General features: G+C 40.2%; 1 protein-coding gene across 4 annotated transcripts in view; it reads right to left on the bottom strand.

Moving 5' to 3' along the window:
* Positions 1–17,500, bottom strand: part of ZNF148 (zinc finger protein 148) — a 46,458-nt gene extending 28,958 nt beyond the window's left edge. For 2 of the 4 annotated variants that reach the window (XM_032215879.1, XM_032215870.1), the window contains exon 1: positions 17,199–17,500. The gene's annotated coding sequence lies outside the window, so the exon portion shown is untranslated. Of the gene's footprint in view, positions 1–16,899; positions 17,102–17,198 lie in introns of those variants that run through there. The other 2 variants (XM_032215856.1, XM_032215861.1) reach the window with 2 other exon arrangements.
* Between the last annotated feature and the right edge of the window lie 458 nt (positions 17,501–17,958).

The following is a 17,958-nucleotide window of genomic DNA, read 5'->3' as shown; positions in this document are numbered from 1 at the left end:
AATTCTTCTGCCATCATCTTTACAGCCCAAGAAATTAGGAAGAGTCCCTTCTTAAATTCTTGCTCAGTCCACTATGCAATTGTGGATTATACTCTCTCTTATCTGACAGTTCCCCAGACAGCATCTCTTTGCTCCCTCGCCCAAAGCCTTTCCCACATATTATTACAGTTAACTTGGCTGATTTATTCACAACCGATGTAGCTGCGTTGTAAGTTGAATGAGCTGTGATATGTCTCGGAATGAGATGAGCTAGGTGCTCATAAGCCATCAATATGTAAGCCCTCAGCCAGTGTCTGATGGTAGAAGGAGACACCTTTTTCCCCATGGAGGCCGGCTGGAAGAAACGAAGAGCGATTTCATCTGATGAACTGACACCGTCCTCTTGATATAACAACTGAGCACCCTCCAAACATCTAAGGTATGCCACTGCCATTCAAGTGGGTGGGTGGCCCTTGGGCAAAATCTGACAAAACTATCTCCTACGCTCTGTGAAAGCATGACTTCACCTTCGGGAGGAAAGATGGATCTAGATGCAGGTGATGGTGTTGGGCCGAAAAATGCATAGGTCCTCCCAAACCAACAGGGCCACCAGTTCCGAAATTTGCCTAGCTGAAGTCACAGCGATGAGGAAGTCCACCTTAAGGGAAAGTAGCCAGAGGCTGGCAGAATGCAGCATCTGAAACGGTGCCAAGGTGAGTGCCTGCAGGACAACTGTAAGGTCCCATCAGGAAACTGTGCATCCTCAGGTGATGAGAAATGGGATGTCTGTCCTCAATAGTCAAAATTATGGCCAAAGCGGATGCCTACCGTCTAAGGGTGTTGGGTGCTAAACCCCTACACAGTCCATCCTGGAGAAAGTCCAGGAGCTGCGGTATAGACACCGAAAATGGGTCAAGGTGTCCCCTGACACTCCACTTGCAGAAGGCAACCCAGGTCATGTTGTAAATCCGGTTGGTTGATTGGCGTCTGGAGGCCTGGATAGTCCGGATGACCCTCCAGAGAACTCGCCCCTTCTCAGGATGTCCCTCTCAAGTGCCAAACAGTCAACTGGAGACACTGGGGATCTGGATGAATCAGTGACCCCTGGCTGAGAGAGACCATATCCAAAGGAATTCTCCAGGTCCGTGACACTGACAGATTGACCATTTTGCGTGATCGATGGTCGATCTGCTCAGCCAGTCTGCTTGGACATTGGCTGTTCCAGAGATGTGTTCCACCCTTATGGAGAGGAGATTGCATTCCACCCATAGGCCTAACTTTTCTGCCTCACGCATGAGAGCTCCTTGATGGTTCACATGTACATTTGCGGCTACGCTATCTGTCAACAAGAGCATGTGCTGACTTATTATCCTGTCCTGGAACTGCCGGAGGGCCAGATGGGCTTCCCTGAGTTCCAGCCAGTTGATACTGATCTCTGACTCCTCCTGTGACCACCGACCCTGAGTCAAGTGAGATTGTCTGTGTGCGCCCAGCCAAAGAGCCTGGCATCTGATGTTATGGTGACTCGAATCACATGAGTATAAAGATGTTGAAACGGTTGTAAGTGTGAAAAACAATCATAAGTCACTTTTTTCAATGCTGTTGTAAATTTGAACAGTCACTACATGAACTGTTGTAAATTGAGGACTACCTGTACACCAAGGTGGGTCAGGGTATGTAAATTCAGACAATTTCTGGAGGAGGAGAGTTAAGACCTCCTTCCAACTTTCACACAATGGGTCCAGCTGTTCCACTAGTGATCTACGTATATACAGAACCAGGATAGTAAGAAACAATCAAGTCAGGAATACATACAATATGGAATTGAAGAAAAAGAAAATTCTTTCTTTGAAGGATTTAAACGTATATACAGTTGCAAGAAAAAGTATGTGAACCCCTTGGGATTATGTGGAGTTTTGCATGAATTGTTCATAAAATGTGCTCTGAACTTCATCTAAGTCACAACAATAGACAAACACAGTCTGCTGAAAATAATACTACACAAACATTAGATGTTGCCATGGTTTAATTGCACATAACATGTAAACATTCACAGTGCAGGGAGGAAAAAGTATGTGAGCCCCTAGCCTAATGACGTCTCCAATTGGAGCCAGGAGTGAGCCAACCTTGACTCCAATCAGTGTGATGATATTGGATGTGTTGCTGACAGCTGTTCTGCCCTTTAAAAACACACACCTATTGTAGGTTTATTGGTTTCAAGAAGCACTGTCTGATGTGAACCATGCCTCGCAGAAAAGAGCTCTCAGAAGACCTACGATCAAGAATTGTTGACTTCCATGAAGCTGGAAAGGGTTACAAAAGTATCTCCAAAAGCCTTGATGTTCATGTGTCCACGGTAAGACAGACTGTCTACAAATGGAGAAAGTTTAGCACTCTTGCTACTCTCCCTAGGTGTGGTCGTCCTGTAAAAATGACTGCAAGAGCACAGTGCAGAATGCTTCATGAGGTAAAGAAGAATCCTAGTGTGTCAGCTAAAGACTTATAGAAATCTCTGGCACATGCTAACATTTTTGTTGACGCATCTACAATAAGGAAAACATTAACAAGAATGGAGTACATGGGAGGACACCACGGAGGAAGCCATTGCTGTCCCAAAAAAAATATTGCAGCACGTTTGAAGTTTGCAAAAGAGCACCTGGATGTTCCACAGCACTACTGGCAAAATATACTGTGGATAGATGAAACCAAAATTGAGTTGTTTGGGGAAAACACACAATACTATGTGTGGAGAAAAAAAGGCACAGCACACCAACATCAAAATCTCATCCCCACTGTAAAACATGGCGGAGGGAGCATCATGGTTTGGGGCTGCTTTGCTGCCTCAGGGCCTAGACGGATTGTTGTCATTGATTCCAGAGTTTATCAAGACATTTTGCAGGAAAGCGTACGGCCATCTGTCTGCCAACTGAAGCTCCGCAGGGGATGGGTGATGCAACAGGACAATGACCCAAAGCATAAAAGTAAGTCAACACAAAAATGACTTCAATAGCACAGAATACGCCCTCTGGAGTGGTCCAGTCAGAGTCCTGACCTCAACCCGATTGAAATGCTGTGGCATGACCTTAAGAGAGCGATTTACGCCAGACATCCCAAGAATATTGCTATACTGAAACAGTTTTGTGAAGAGGAGTGATCCACAATTACTCCAGATCGTTGTGCAGGTCTGATATGCAACTACAAGAAACATTTGGTTGAGGTTATTGCTGCCAAAGGAGGGTTAACCAGTTATTAAGTCCAAGGGTTCACATACTTTTTCCTCCCTGCACTGTGAATGTTTACATGTTATGTGCAATTAAACCATGGCAACATCTAATGTTTGTGTAGTATTATTTTCAGCAGACTGTGTTTTTCTATTGTTGTGACTTAGATGAAGTTCAGAGCACATTTTATGAACAATTCATGCAAAACTCCACATAATCCCAAGGGGTTCACATACTTTTTCTTGCAACTGTAACCATATATCCACCAACTTAAGTTCCAACAAATAATGTTATATTTGTTGTGATCTCCAAACTTTCCATCTCAAAGGACTGGCAGAGGCGGTGATGGAGGGGAGAAGAGAAGATGGTTTCATGCGCATGCAAGCACTGCTCTCACAAATGCAGCTCTCACAAATGCAGCTTAGCAAGAGCGCATGTGCATGCATGCACTCACTCAACACTTTCACGGCCTAGTTCTAAACAGGCTGCGGCCCAGCAAAGGGCCAAGAACCAGGGATTGGGAACCACTGTTATAATACTTTCCACTTACAAGAAATAAATATAGCAGGAATAATGTTGGGACTAATGGTGCATAGCTTAATGACGCTGGAACTCCTGGCCAGAAATGGTCTGCAAACCCTGATGGTATGAGCCTGGGACTGTGAGATAGAGTGAGCTCCCATCGCTCAATCCCTAGCTCCTGCCCACCCAGCAGTTCGAAAGCATGCAATATTGCAAATAGATAAATGGGGGAGGAAAAAACCTAGCTGCGTTTGTGTGAGCAGAGCACAGAAGCTGGACCTGTATCTGGCTGGATGTGAAGCATTTAAACACCAGGTGAGGCGAGACTGGCTGAGGATCCCTGAGGAGTCACCAACCTGAGTGCCGTTAGTTAATTGACTCTGTAGCTTAGTGGTTAACACATCTGCCTAAGATGCAATACAGCACAGGTTCGATTCCCAGTAAGGGTATGGCTAGCTGATGAGAGCTAAATAGCTTGAAATAGATCTATACTAATCTCCCTTTATTTATTTATCAGCACAAATATAACATATATTGTATTTGTCTCCCTTTATTTATTTATCAGCACAAATACACACACACACACACACACAGACACACACACACACATTATTCATACATTAAGAGCATATAAACTCCAGTGTGGTAGTATATACTTTAAAAAATAGAGTTCCTATTTTCAAAATTATATTCAGCTTCCTTGGGTATTCTTAAAATTAGCACATATAATGAGACAAATATACAAACCCCTTGTCAGGGTTCCAAGTAACACCCCAAACAGAGGCAGGCATTTTCTCCAAAGTTCCATTTTATTAGAGATGTCATATTGGCATATCTGGAAAAATCCGAATCTGAAAGGCCCCGGGTTTTCCCCACCCAAAGTAAAGTTAAATACCCCTCCCCTGCACCCACATGTCCATCACATGGACCAATCAGGTCACTGTCCCAACTGGAGTTGTTTCCCAGTCATGCCTCTCTAGGTGCAGGCTGAACGTCCTTGACTCTCAGGGAAAAGAGCTATACATCTCACCCTGTCTCCATCCAACCCCGCCTCCCGTTTCCCACAGCATGCCCATCCACCGAATGTGGCAGCCCTTAAGATCCAAAGTTAAAGATGGCCTCCAGGACTGACACCCATCATTTAATGCAGCCATATAATAAATGAGGGATTTGTATACATCAGTCCCATTTTTTTAAAAAAATGTGACTGCCAGATTTTTATATGGAGGATGGATAATAAAAGCTGATTTATTCATTTGCTTGTAAAGAAGTCAAGAGTTGCTTGCATTTTGGCTCAAATGCTTGCAAACTTCTAAACCCTGCTTCTTCTCTTGTGCTGCATACGCACAAGAAGCTTTGCACTATTTAATAAAAGCTATTACCTACACAAAGAAAACATGAAAATAACAGATTCAGGAAAGCGTTGCACAACTTTTAATATTTTCATTGAGATTCCTAAATTTAAACACTGGCCTCTACTATGAAAGGTTCAACTGATCTTTTTTTCTGTTGAAATATCAAGGAGGGAATAATTAATCCTTAATCATATTAAACTTTGTGAAAATGGCTTACAATTTTCTACTTTTATCTCTGGAATTTCCCCCCCACTATAGTCTATATCTTGGGGATTTCCTGGTGGGCTTCCATCTAAGCAACGTTTTGCTTTTTCAAGAGAAAGCAAAGTCAACTAAGTATTACTTGACATGGACAGTTGTGTTTATAAATTATTGATAGAAGTATTTGCGTATCTAGTATTCCTTCAGTAGAATAGGCCCTATTAACTCCTCTGAAAAGTTAACATTATCCTGTCTGTTTTGAAAGTATCAAGAATCTTCTTTAAAAAATTGGAGAACAAAATGAAAGCAATCTAGTGCTACAGTAGATGTTTTACTACTTCTCCTAAACATTATGAGTTGTTGAGATTATCTAAAAATTACAGATGCTAAGAATATCAATTAGCCAAAGAAAATCTACTGGTATAATTCTAAACTGCACAAATAATATTGTACTCGCAATTTAAGCCAGAAAAAAGATACGAATTTTTACTGTTGTATCTAATTTCATAAAAGCAGAATTTAAATTTGTGAAGCAGAAATATTGATATTGTCCAGGTGACAAATCCCAGTATATTTTGACTCAATGCCTAGGTCTGATTGAAGTTAGTCAGATTTCTGCAGCTCTTGAGAAGGACAGAAGGCAAAATTGAGGTCCTGTCCTGTCAAAAACTAAGCGGAATGTGTGGCAGACAGATGTAGAGTCTGAAGGTATCCTTAAAATCGGATGAAACCCTGAGAAGAAGGATTCAGATTGTGTCTGGGTTCAGTGCATAAATGATATAGGATAAGTGTTGTATGGTTTGCTTCAAAATTATTATTTTACTATATACTTCTATACCTTAGTAATATTAATACATTTATATCTATTTCTAACCCATCTTTCAAATATTTGGGATAGATAACAATAAAGAGAAAAAACTAAGCATTATATGAAATACCATATTTTTCTGAGTATAAGATTCACCTTTCCCCTCCAAAAAAGAGGGTGAAAATTTGGGTGCATAGTATACACCCAAATGTAGCCCCCCCCCCCACCAGAGGACAAAAAAGTGAGGCATGGAGGCAGCGATGGTCTGTGACAATCCCTGCCGCCTGGAACAGCTGATTGGGAGTATTCTGGCCCTCTGATCCACCCGCCAATCAGCTGTGCTGAATCAGGCTGCAATAAATGCTGAAGCTGACCTGGCTGGTCAGAGTTTGCAGCAGCAATCACATTCAGAAAGCACAGTAACTGATTCAGTAGGATTCAAAATAATAATATACATTACCAAAAGCAGGTATTCCAAGGTAGCAGTAAATACAAGCAAAACGCACACAGTTTCACTTTCAATTCTCCACTAAGCCAGGCTCCTTTCCTGTCTCCTTGTTGCTCACACAGTCCAAATAACCCTCATTGGCTGACTTAGTTGCTATGCCTATTTACTGGCTGACCTTGTTACCACGTGTCAGCTGAATACCATGGATGCTGGTAGACAGAGGCAGAATTTTTTTTCTTCTTATTTTCGTCCCCAAAAACTAAGGAGTGTCTTATACTCGGAGCGTCTTATACTCTGAAAAATACGGTAGTTGCTCTTGTTTTTTATACAGGCCAAAAAAAACCAGATTTAAATATATAGTTAAACCTTCTTAAGAAGCAAATCAGTAATGCAAGTATCATATTTTAGAGATATCTACTAACCTTTTGACTTCAATATAGTAAATAGGTAACATACGAGAGAGCATTATTTTAAAGACTGCAGGAATTCAGAAGAACCTAACAGTTTTTAAGGCTAACTGAGCAATCCAATATGCTCAATATGATATATTCACTTCAAATTAACCAAAACAATAAAAGCTTATAAGTGGAAGTATAAAGAAAAGGTTAAATTATTGATATTTTCTAGAACAAATGCTGTTGTGGAGCTAGAATCATCCTCATGAGACAGCATATACCCGGGATGGTGAACCTATGGCACATGTGCCACAGGTGGCACGCGGAGCCATTTCATCAGGGCACTCCTGAAGGTCCCTGAAGGCTCCAGAGGACTAAAAGAACAGACATTATTTCCCAGAAATTTAGGATGAGTCTTTATTTGGATGAGAGTATAATTTGTTCTATTCTGGTAACAAACAAGGCAAGACATACTGAAAAATGTTACAGAAGTTTTTAAAAAATGGTAAGGTAGACATTTTATTAAACTTTTTTTTGTTGGATAAGAGCCAACAGACTACAGATGGAGTGGATGCCAGAGAATATTTTTTATCTATGGCTGTTTTAGAAAATACTAATGTCCCTGTAAGTTCATTTGCTATTTTAAGAATAAATGTATTTCTTCCACACAGTTGCTAATAGTATACTTTATCCTTATATAAAAGTAATGAATAACACCTTTAAAACAAGTAAACAGTTATTGGGAAACCTGGTTGCCTAAGCAATTAAAAGAAAGGATATCATCATTTAGTTGGATTGGGGGTTTTGTGCATGTCATCTGGCATTAACAGTTCTAAAAGCACTTGGCTTCTGATTATGAACTAGAGTAGTTCATCTTCAGGATGATAATGAATGGTTTCACTTTTGATTAGATAATTATCTCTCACCTCTCAATTACCTTTATAATGTGTGATAATGCAGCTGTGAGTTTCTCCCAAATTCTATTACCTACTGGTAACAAATTCTCGCTGTTTTGGTCTTCCTCATGCTGCCTATGAGATACAAGGAATGTATTCCTCATATGTACAAGGATGAGTTTAGGATAATGGGGTGGAGAGGTTATCTCATAACCATTAATTTATTTTAAATCTGGGAACCAAAACTACAAAAGGCTAATAATATATAAGGTAATAGCAAAAGTCATTCAGGGATTATTGGGGAGGGGGAGAACCTTTTCAAGCCAAAAGTAAAGATTTAAAAAACATGGACTATTTTCGTTTATGGAAAAGGGTAAAAAGATGGGTCTCTAACCAAAGGGAAAAATTTAATCCATAGAAGTGGAATTCAAAGGGAGGATATAAAGTGCAGTGGCAGTGTTCAAGATGAGATTATGAAAAAGAAAGGGGGCTGTGATTTATCCTACAAACAGGTCCCTGAGCTTCTAATCTCCTTCTTACTCCCACCTCTCACCAGAGTCTGCTTTCTTGTCTCCTCAGATCAAAAAGATATGAGTGAGGGTCAACAACTCTCAAAGGCACAGATGGTGAGAGACTGTACAATTTAGACCATCAGGGCCTCATTGTTCTACTTTATTCTGGCAAGAAGAATAAGACAACCTGTAGTTGATTTATCTAGTTCTTACCTTTACTGCTTGGAAAAGGGGGGGGGGGGGGTTAGATCCATATTAATGTTCTGGATACATGTTTGTAACTCATGGCTTTTTATTTTATTTTAACCCTCTGTGTGCTGCATAGAGTAAATATTATGAGATGGCAACTATTCCTTCTTTAAATAAATGGAGTAGCATATAAGGTGATGTATTGCTGAAGTATACAATGAAGGGATCTGCTTAGTATGCTGTTTAATGTTTCAGCAGGTTGGGTATTTCCATGCCATTTTGCTGAAGTGTCAGATTTTTCCAAGCCTTACAGACAGTGATTGAAGGATACATCTCTCTGATTATTATGCTTACCCTAAGAACTAAGCCATTAAAAATAAGTCCAACAATGTTACGGACAAAAATTGTCCATAAATGGAAGTCCTATTTATTCAGAAGCAGACTTCACTTCTGTATCATTTCTTCTAGCCCATGCAGTGAGGGGTAAGCAGTGGGTCCCTGAGTCTTGTTACTCGAAAGCAGGGGTGTCAATCTCAATTTCATTGAGGGCTGCATCAGGGTTGTGTTTGACCTCGGGGGGAGGGTGGGCATGGCCAGGGTGGGCATGGCCAGCCCAACTTCACTCATGTCGGGGACACCTGTGGGGGCCTAAGCGCTCTGCCAGCGAAAACAGGCTCCCGAGTGCTGTTTTCACTGGCAGAGGCACTGCGGATCAGTCCTTCACTATTTCCAGAGCAGCCCTGTGGGCCAGATATAACCATGGGCCTTGAGTTTGACACCCCTGCTCTAAAGTATTCATGTGATCTCAGACTATTTGCTTCTGATCTTGTCAGAACCTGACCTCATCACCTTCCTACCATTTCCTCCTCTTTCTCTTCCCTTTTCATAGATGAGCCTGTAGTCTTCCACTGCTTCCATTTATGTTTTGGTTAAAACTGAAAAAGTCTGTCCCCTCAAATCCCATCCAGGGGTGATGTCAGTCAGTGATACATTCTAGGAAGCCCTGACAAGATGCATGTGTTCTTTGAAGAAACACCTATTGTACTGCTTGGAGTTTCTGGTAAAAAAATCAAAACACAAGTGTCAGGCAACAGACATGGATGGTAGCTACTAGCCATACATGTTTTGGAATAGTGACATACAAGTAAAGAATTAACTCAGTTCTTGTAGGTAAGCTTAGCTGCAGTATATGAAAAAAGATCATTCCAATTGTTTTGTTGATCATTCACAAAGCAAAAACATTATTGGGCTAAAGTATCATTTGTTTAACAACTATGAAGTAGACTGTGAATTGCAACTACCTGCCAGAAACCAGACATTACAGCATGCCTTCATGACCAAAAATCTGGTGAATAAACAAATAAGATTGTTTTGAGGGCAAGGAAAGGTCATGACAGGGAACAAACAGCTCCATTTTTGAAATCAGGTCAAACTTGGGGAAAAAAGACAGCAGCCACTTTCTTGACATATGGTGGATTGGAAATAAAGTCCCTATCTCAAAATCCCTGTGGAATTGGAACAAAGTCCAACACACCAGGCATAGCCTTTAGCATCTGCTGGAAAACAAGGTCACTAAAAGCCATTGAATGGGAGATGAGTAGTTTTAAATAGTCCAAAACGCCCATCTTACTAGCTGTTGTGATGGTGGTACAAAATGTCCTTCTTTAGAGACTAACTAAGAGAGGAATGTTCAGTCAGACATTCTATTGCAGTTCTCCCTAATTCCAAGAAAAAGGTAAGAGTGAATTGGGGGCGGGATGGTGGTGGTGTCCTAAATCTGGTCAAGCTCACCTATATGGATCTGCAGCTGGGTGAGAATTTGCTCAGTGATATAGGGAAGCATGTCTTCCAGCTCCCCGTGTTTCATGGACCAAGGCCAGTGTTAGAATTAAGGGATAAAGTTGTTAGGCTGCAGAGTGGAGGCTAGAAAAGGGTCAAGGTGAACAAAAGATTTGTGCTGATTGATAACACATCATCATTTGTTTGTTCTATGACTGTGATGGGTGAACCTAGGGCACGTGTGCCACAGGTGACATGGAGCCCTCTCTGCAGGCACACATGCTATCATCCAGCTCAGCTCCACCACGCATGTGCACGCAACTCCCACTGGCCAGCTAATTTTTGGGTCTTTGCCGCACATGTGGTAAATATGTGCACAAGTGCAAAGGTGGTGGAGATCACACAACATTTTTGGTCTCAGAGGCTGCAGTGAGGCCTGCTAGGCCCAAAATGGGGTGCAGGGCATCACACACATGTGTAGGGGGTGTCATGCGTACATGCACAGGGGGAGAGGCACATTGCATTATGGGTGTGGGCACGCGTGTTGGTGCTGTCACACACATGTAAACAATTTTGGCATGCAAGGAGAAAAAGGTTAGCCATCATTGTTCTATCAGCTAGAAATTTACAGAGTTAAAATAAGGGGAAAATTGTGCACATCTGATATTCAGTGTATGGATTTGAATCCAGACACTGAATATCAGAATCCTGTTTTCTGTTCAGACTTTGTTGGGGTAAGAGGTTCCTTTCAAGAACATGGTGTCAATGTTAAAAGTCATCTCTAATTGCTCATCTTAGCTATTAGATGATAGCCTCAAGGGAAAAAAAGCCCAAGTTTTTCCTAAACTTTGGTCAATCTGACCAATCTGACCTATTTCAGACTGTACTGACTTAACACTGAGCAATAATGCTCTTACAAGATTTCAGAGATGTAAATTGAGTTCAAAATGGCAGTATTAATGAAAGCATTGGTAATATTCATTTGTTTCTGTGCATTGTCTTGCACCACCAAAAATATTTATGTGATTCTACTAAGACATTTTTGTGGTAACTCCAGAAGAATATTGCTCTTACATTCTGTGATGTATCAATGTGATTATATCAATGGTTTCTCAGTATAAAGATCATGTCTCTTCCTTATCCACACATAAACAAAGAATGCATGAAATTATAATCTGAATAATTGCTTTTTGTCTTTACTGGTTTAACTGAATAAAAAAAACAGATTAGAAGGTGGGAGTCAAATTTTCAGTATTATTGTAACTTTTTAAATATAAAAAATGCAAGTAGAAAGACTATAAAAAGTGACCAGGAGTTTTAAAATAAGGAAATAGCTAAAGAAAATTATGTGCATTATTATTAAATTATGAAATGTTCATTTAATATACATTTGGGATGATAGAGATTGCTTTTTCCCTGAAGTAATCAATATTTATGTCAATTTGTAAAAAGCATAACAATAATTTCATCTGATGAACAGGATATTAATTATAAAATTATAAGAGTTGTTCTTTACTGCAAGGATGTCACTTTACCATTATATAATCTATTCCAGTGAGGTCAATGCAATTAAAAGGACAAACATTCTCAGAGCAATCCTTATTTGTGAAATTCAAGTACTAATTAACATTCTGCTATTGTATTTCCCATTATTGACAAACCTTTCCCATAATTCCCCACAAAATATATATAGATGTGTCCATTAAATTATCAGAAGTTGAATTCAAGGAAATTGAAAAAATGAAAGATATGAAAGAATCTGTCTTCCATCTTCCATCAAAGAGACAGAAGAGAGAAAGCAAGATTCATTTTTAAAAAAACCATGAAACCAAGCAATTATTACTTTGAGATAAACATTATAGACTTTTTTTAAAAGTCACAACCTTAATCCTTTTGAAAGCTACATCAACGTAAAGACTGCCAGTTCTAACCTCTTCTATAGAAGAGATTCCACAAATCTACAGTGCCGTTTAGACTGGTTCCAGCTCCTTCCCCCACCCGTCCACACATCAAGATGAAGAGCGAGAGGAGGAATTCTGGGAATTGAAGCCCACAAGTCTTAAAGCTGTCAAGTTTGAACACCCTTGGTTTTTTTTTCCTAAAGTGTTAGGGGTGTAAGGTCTTGTAACTTGACAGCTTTAAGACTTGCACACTTCAATGCCAGAGTTCCTGAGCCAACATGACTGGAGGAGGAATTCTAGGAGTTGAAGTCCACAAGCCTTAAAGCTGTCAAGTTTGAACACCCGTGGGTTTTTTTTTCCTAAAGGGTTAGGGGTGCAAGGGTCTTGTAACTTGACAGCTTTAAGACTTGCGTGCTTCAAATGCCAGAGTTTCTGAGCCAACATTTTGGTTGCTAAAGAAGAGCATTATTAAGTGAGTTTCACCACATTTTACAAGTTGGCCATGCCCACCCGTCACATGGCTGCAAGCCACTCCCACCCGGTCACATGGCCAGCAGCCATTCCCACAAAGCAGGCCCACTTACAGAAGAGGTTCTAAAATTTTTGAAACCCACCACTATCTTAACCAAAGTTACTGATCTGCCAGTCTCAAAGAAATCCACAGAAGTAGGCAGAGAAGTAAACTCAGAGTCCCAGAAAACAATGGTACATTTTCAACATTGCAATCTGAAAAAAGAAAAATTTCCCAGAACCATTACTGATGCTTCAGTATCTACTTGTTGCAAAGTAATTAGTAATTAAGAGAAAATCCAAAGATCATATTTTTTTATTCAAAGCCTCTAGGTAGCTCTTCTGAATTACTTAAAAATTAAATAATGTAAAGTTATAACTTTAACCTTAAAGATAATCATGAAAATATCTTAAAAATATATATGCTTCTACAGATTTAACTTTTCTTAATGTCTAGGAACAGACACCCAACTTTATATGTTAGATATACATAAAAATAAACTCAGCATAAATTAATTCATTTTAATAGATTTACACAGTACATTCATTCAATTAATACAACCGACACATGTTACACAATAGAAACTATTTTTTAATTTCTAGTAAACTGGAAAGTAGAGAAATAAAATAATCTATACAGCCATTGTTTACAAACACATTTAAGTGGAGTCAATAGTATATTACATCAAAATCAGAAAATATGACAGAATTCACAAAATATTGCTCCTAAACCTCAAACTTAAATACAGAGTTGACATTTCCATAATTTTCTAAATTATTTTGAAACTTTATTTAAGCTTATAATATGAACTTTTTTTCTCATTATGGCCTACCATTTGCATGCACAAGGTACTTTTACATAAGATTTATATTATAAAATTACCCCATGTGTAGAATGAAAGTGAAAGCAGGTCCACTAAACACAAATAGACGGCTCTTTGTAATTTCTCTCCAGAGAAGGAAAGGACTTGTGATCACCTACAGATGTTCCACCAGACAGTTGTTCCTCATGAGATGAGCCGTAAGACAAAGATCTCCAGATTTAGAGCTCTGGGAGATAAGGGGAAACCATCTTCTCTTGTTCAAAGGACACTGGGTTTGCATACTTCCTTTTCTAATCACTTTCACAAATTGCTTATTAACTGCTTTTCAGCTATTAGATGCTTTTGAAACAACAAGTTTTATAGCACCACATGGGTTCCCTTCAATTCTTAGTGAAAAAAACTTAAAAACTTAAAAACAAGTTTAAGGACTTCAAAAAAAAAAATTTGAAATGCAGCTAAAGGGTGATTAGAACTTTGATTTTGGAAAGTTACAAACACATGGATTTGAAATAAGATTTCAGAGTTAATTATAAGAATCATTCCCATAGGAAAATACTCTCATTTTTTTTTAATGATATGATAGAACTTTGAAGGCTGGACAGGAGAGGGAACCAGAAGAAACTAAAGATTATTAAAGGAGAAAAAGATTTAAATTTGACTTGCAAATACAATATGTTAATATATTGAAGGGTATTTTTTAACAATGATTCTAGAAGTTAATTTTAAGAGTATATGGTCTCTATAGATAGACTGAGTTTAAATATGTGATGGAAAAGGAACAAAGTTTTACTGGACAAGGTTGAGACTGATCTGAAAGTAGATTTAAAAAATGACAGGCTATATATAAGAATGATATGGAAAAGATGCCATACTAGATATACAACTGAAAACAGAAGATGTCTTAATATTTAAAAGGGATGTAGAAACACCAATCAAAAGAGTCTCCTGGATAACTTTCAATCTCCAATTTATAAAACTGACTTGTTAAAGCTTTAAAGAATCTTCTGAGAAGAGATAAAGACAAAATGAAAAGAAAAATCAAGTTCTAAGATTTTATTTGAATGGATTAAAAGTCAATATAAAGTTGGTTTATTTGATCAAGGTTAAAATATATATGTTTTGTCTCTGGTAACTAATACACTTTTGCTGATCAGGAATGGATGATGAGGCTTTAAGGATCTGCTTACGAAGAAGAAAGGAGATGGGAAGAAGAGATATTTTGTTGTAATTTAAAAGAAGTGACAAGTTATTAAAAAAATTTATTCTTGTTATGCTGAAGGGAAAAATCATTCCTTTACATATTTTTTTCTTTACTATGATCTTATTTCTTATTTTCTTTCTTCTCTTATTTTTTCTTTTCTGCACTTTTTATTTTTTTATTTTATTATTGAATTTTTTTGTTTGTATTAGTTTTATCTTTATAATTGTAAATTTTAGTAAAATTATTATATATAAAAAGAATATTTTCTGATATTCAGAAATAACATCATATTTTGCTGTAACATTCCTTTCCTTTTTTTTCCTTAATGAAACAAAATCAAGATAAGATGAAATTTGGTTGATTATTAGAGTATCAGTCTGAAATCATCTTATTCCAATATACTATTTATATCAGAATGTGGCCAGAGTTAACATAAAGGCATAGAATAATCATTCAATAGCATAGGTAACTATGCTATTGATCTATTAAGAGATTTAGAAGTCATTAATAATATTTAGGCATATCTCTACTTAAGTTGGGTCTGAATACACTTATCTAGTGTACAAGAAAAGTAGAAAGCAAATATTTGATATTAATGAGTTTTGTCATTATCACAATTTATTTTGGAGATATCTTTCAGATTATTCCCATGTGGGTAAACAGGAAACTTGATGCCACTGAAAATGTTCTCCTAAGATTTTTACACATGATTTAACAGGTAGCTATAACCACGCTAATAAACATTTCCTGAAAAATATGTTTAAGCAATTCAATATCCTCCAATGAAATATTTTTACATGCACTTCCAGGGGGAATAACACTTATTAGAAATGCTCCTATGTTTTAGGTGATCTTAAGCGTAGGATTTGCTTCAACATGTTTTATAGCTTAAAAATATGTCTATACTGTATGTGATCTTTCAGGGATGTTTTCTACCTTATCCTAGGATCATCCTACTGTCTTTCAACTCATGCAAAGTTTTCTCTGAATAATAATAGTCTGGGATCTGTAAATGCTTGTTTGAATTGTGGTGAGTAGTTATTTCAATTCTACATGTAAATAGATAAATACAAACAATTATGAACAGAGTATCACATCTTAGCTGTTTTTAGAATTGGGCATTTCTACTAGAAGTAAGTTCCCAAACATTTTATCATCTTCAACTTATAAAGTTAAAAATAAATTACAGAAGTCGTATCATTTGGATATATAACTACCCTAAAAGTAAAGATGCCAAGTAGATGGACTCAATTATTATCACTGTTTCTTACCTTCAAAATATAATCATAAAAGGAATGTAATTTAATGGTACAAGAAAAAAAAGACAAAAAATGGCAGTTATAGGAACGAATTTATTTCTGGATCACTCTTTTTGCATCCCATGAACATTTATTAAAAAAATAATTGCCACTGAGATTAAGCAGATTTGATTCCATGCACACCTGCATAGACATGCAGCCTCAATCTGTTCTTACTGATTGTCTCCAAGACATTATAATTCCTCACTAAAAGCAAAAAGAAGTCATATACTGCTATTCTTGAATATATATATATGATATATTGAATGTATGTATGTTGTATTTGTGCTGATAAATAAATATATACACACACACACACATACACACACACACATACATATATATATTTGACAGATATATCTATCTGTCTGTCAATCCCTTTGTCTGTTATGTTGAGCAGCCTGTATCAAAGATCCGAAGGAACTCTTTGGCTAAACAGGAAGCAGCTAGAGTTGGGGCTTGACCAGTTGTCAATCTTGCATTCAAGGGGGTTATGAACAGGGGTCATTCTTGATAGCCAGGACCCTATGACAGCGGCCACCATTCGAAGGGCAACCTGCCCGCCACCTTTTGTAGCCCTAACTTTCCAAACTGGACCAGAGAACCAGGGGGAAGAACCGTCATGGGCCAACGCGACAGGAATGCTTCCTACCTAGGGGGTGGACCGCCCTCCAACAAGTCCCTTTGTCTGCTAGGGTCCTTCCTCCAGCCCGTTTCCAAGAAGCCCCCCGCCACTCGGCCGAAGCAAGAAAGTGGGTTGGGGGAAGCTTACCAGAGGAGACCTGCCTGCCCACCCACCCAGCCACCCCTGGAGCCCCCTTCCTTTGTTTGTGTGTCTTTCCTCGCTTTTGCCTGCCTACCTCACCGAAGAGCCGAGGAAGAAGCGGAGAGCTCTGGCGAGGCCTGCTTGGGGTTGCCTAGGGCCGGAGACACACTTCACCTTCTGCCAACTGCAGGCCCCGGACAAGCTGGAGTGCCAAGCAGGGAGATCCCGGAGTCCTTAGCGAACATCGGGCTCGACGCGGGTGACCCCGCCCGACACCCAGGGGCCACCGAGGCCCCACAGGCGGGCCAGAGGGGCGGCCGCCCCCCGCCAGGGCCCGCTTCCCGCTCCTGCTCCCTCGCTCGAACGGGGGGCAGGGGGGGCGGTTGTCCTTACCGGCGGCCCAAAACGGCGGAGTGAAGGGCGGTGGCGGCGACGGCACGACCGGCGACAGGAGGAAGAAGAGGTGAAGCGGGGCTCAGAGCCCCCAGGCCGCCGGCAGGGCTGCAGCCCCGGGCACCATGATGGCGGCGGCTGCGGCGGCAACTGCAGAAGCGGCGGCTTCTTCCTGCAAGCTGCTGCGGGCGGCTGTCGGGCACCAGGCGGTCGGGAAAGCGCAGCCGCCGCAGCCTCCTCCTGGCGGTGACAGCGACGGGCCGAGCCAGAGAGCAGCGCCGCCGCTGCCGCCGCGGTGCAGCTTGGGAAAGAGCCGCAGCATCCGAACCCGCCGCCAGCTCGACAGGAGCCGCGCGCCCTTCCTGGAAGGGGAAGATAACGCTGAGGGGACGAGAAGGGCGCGGGGAGGGCGGGGGCGCCTGCCCGCCCGCGGACTGTCCCTATAATCTCGGGGAGGTCTCGTTTCTGCGCGGCCCGAGCCTGTTCTCCCCCCTTCTCGGCCCCGGCGCTGGCCTCGGTGGCCGGACCACGACTGAAAATCCCGGGCGGGAAGGAAAAAAATGAAAGGCGGGGAGAGCAGGTGGGTCCCTCCAGGATGCCTTGCGGGAAGGGTGAAAGGAAGCCGCCCTGGTATCCCCACGGAGCAACGGTCCTGCACGTGGAACCTGGGCACCCCCGAGACCTTTCAGAGTGGTCCGCGAATAAATCCAATAAATAAACATTGTCAAAGTTCTCCCTTTAATCCTTAATCCAATAAACA

Source organism: Thamnophis elegans, chromosome 1, assembly GCF_009769535.1.
Source record: "Thamnophis elegans isolate rThaEle1 chromosome 1, rThaEle1.pri, whole genome shotgun sequence".
NCBI lineage: Eukaryota > Metazoa > Chordata > Lepidosauria > Squamata > Colubridae > Thamnophis > Thamnophis elegans.
Note: the sequence above shows the minus strand (reverse complement) of the source record. Positions and strands in the feature narration are given on the sequence as shown.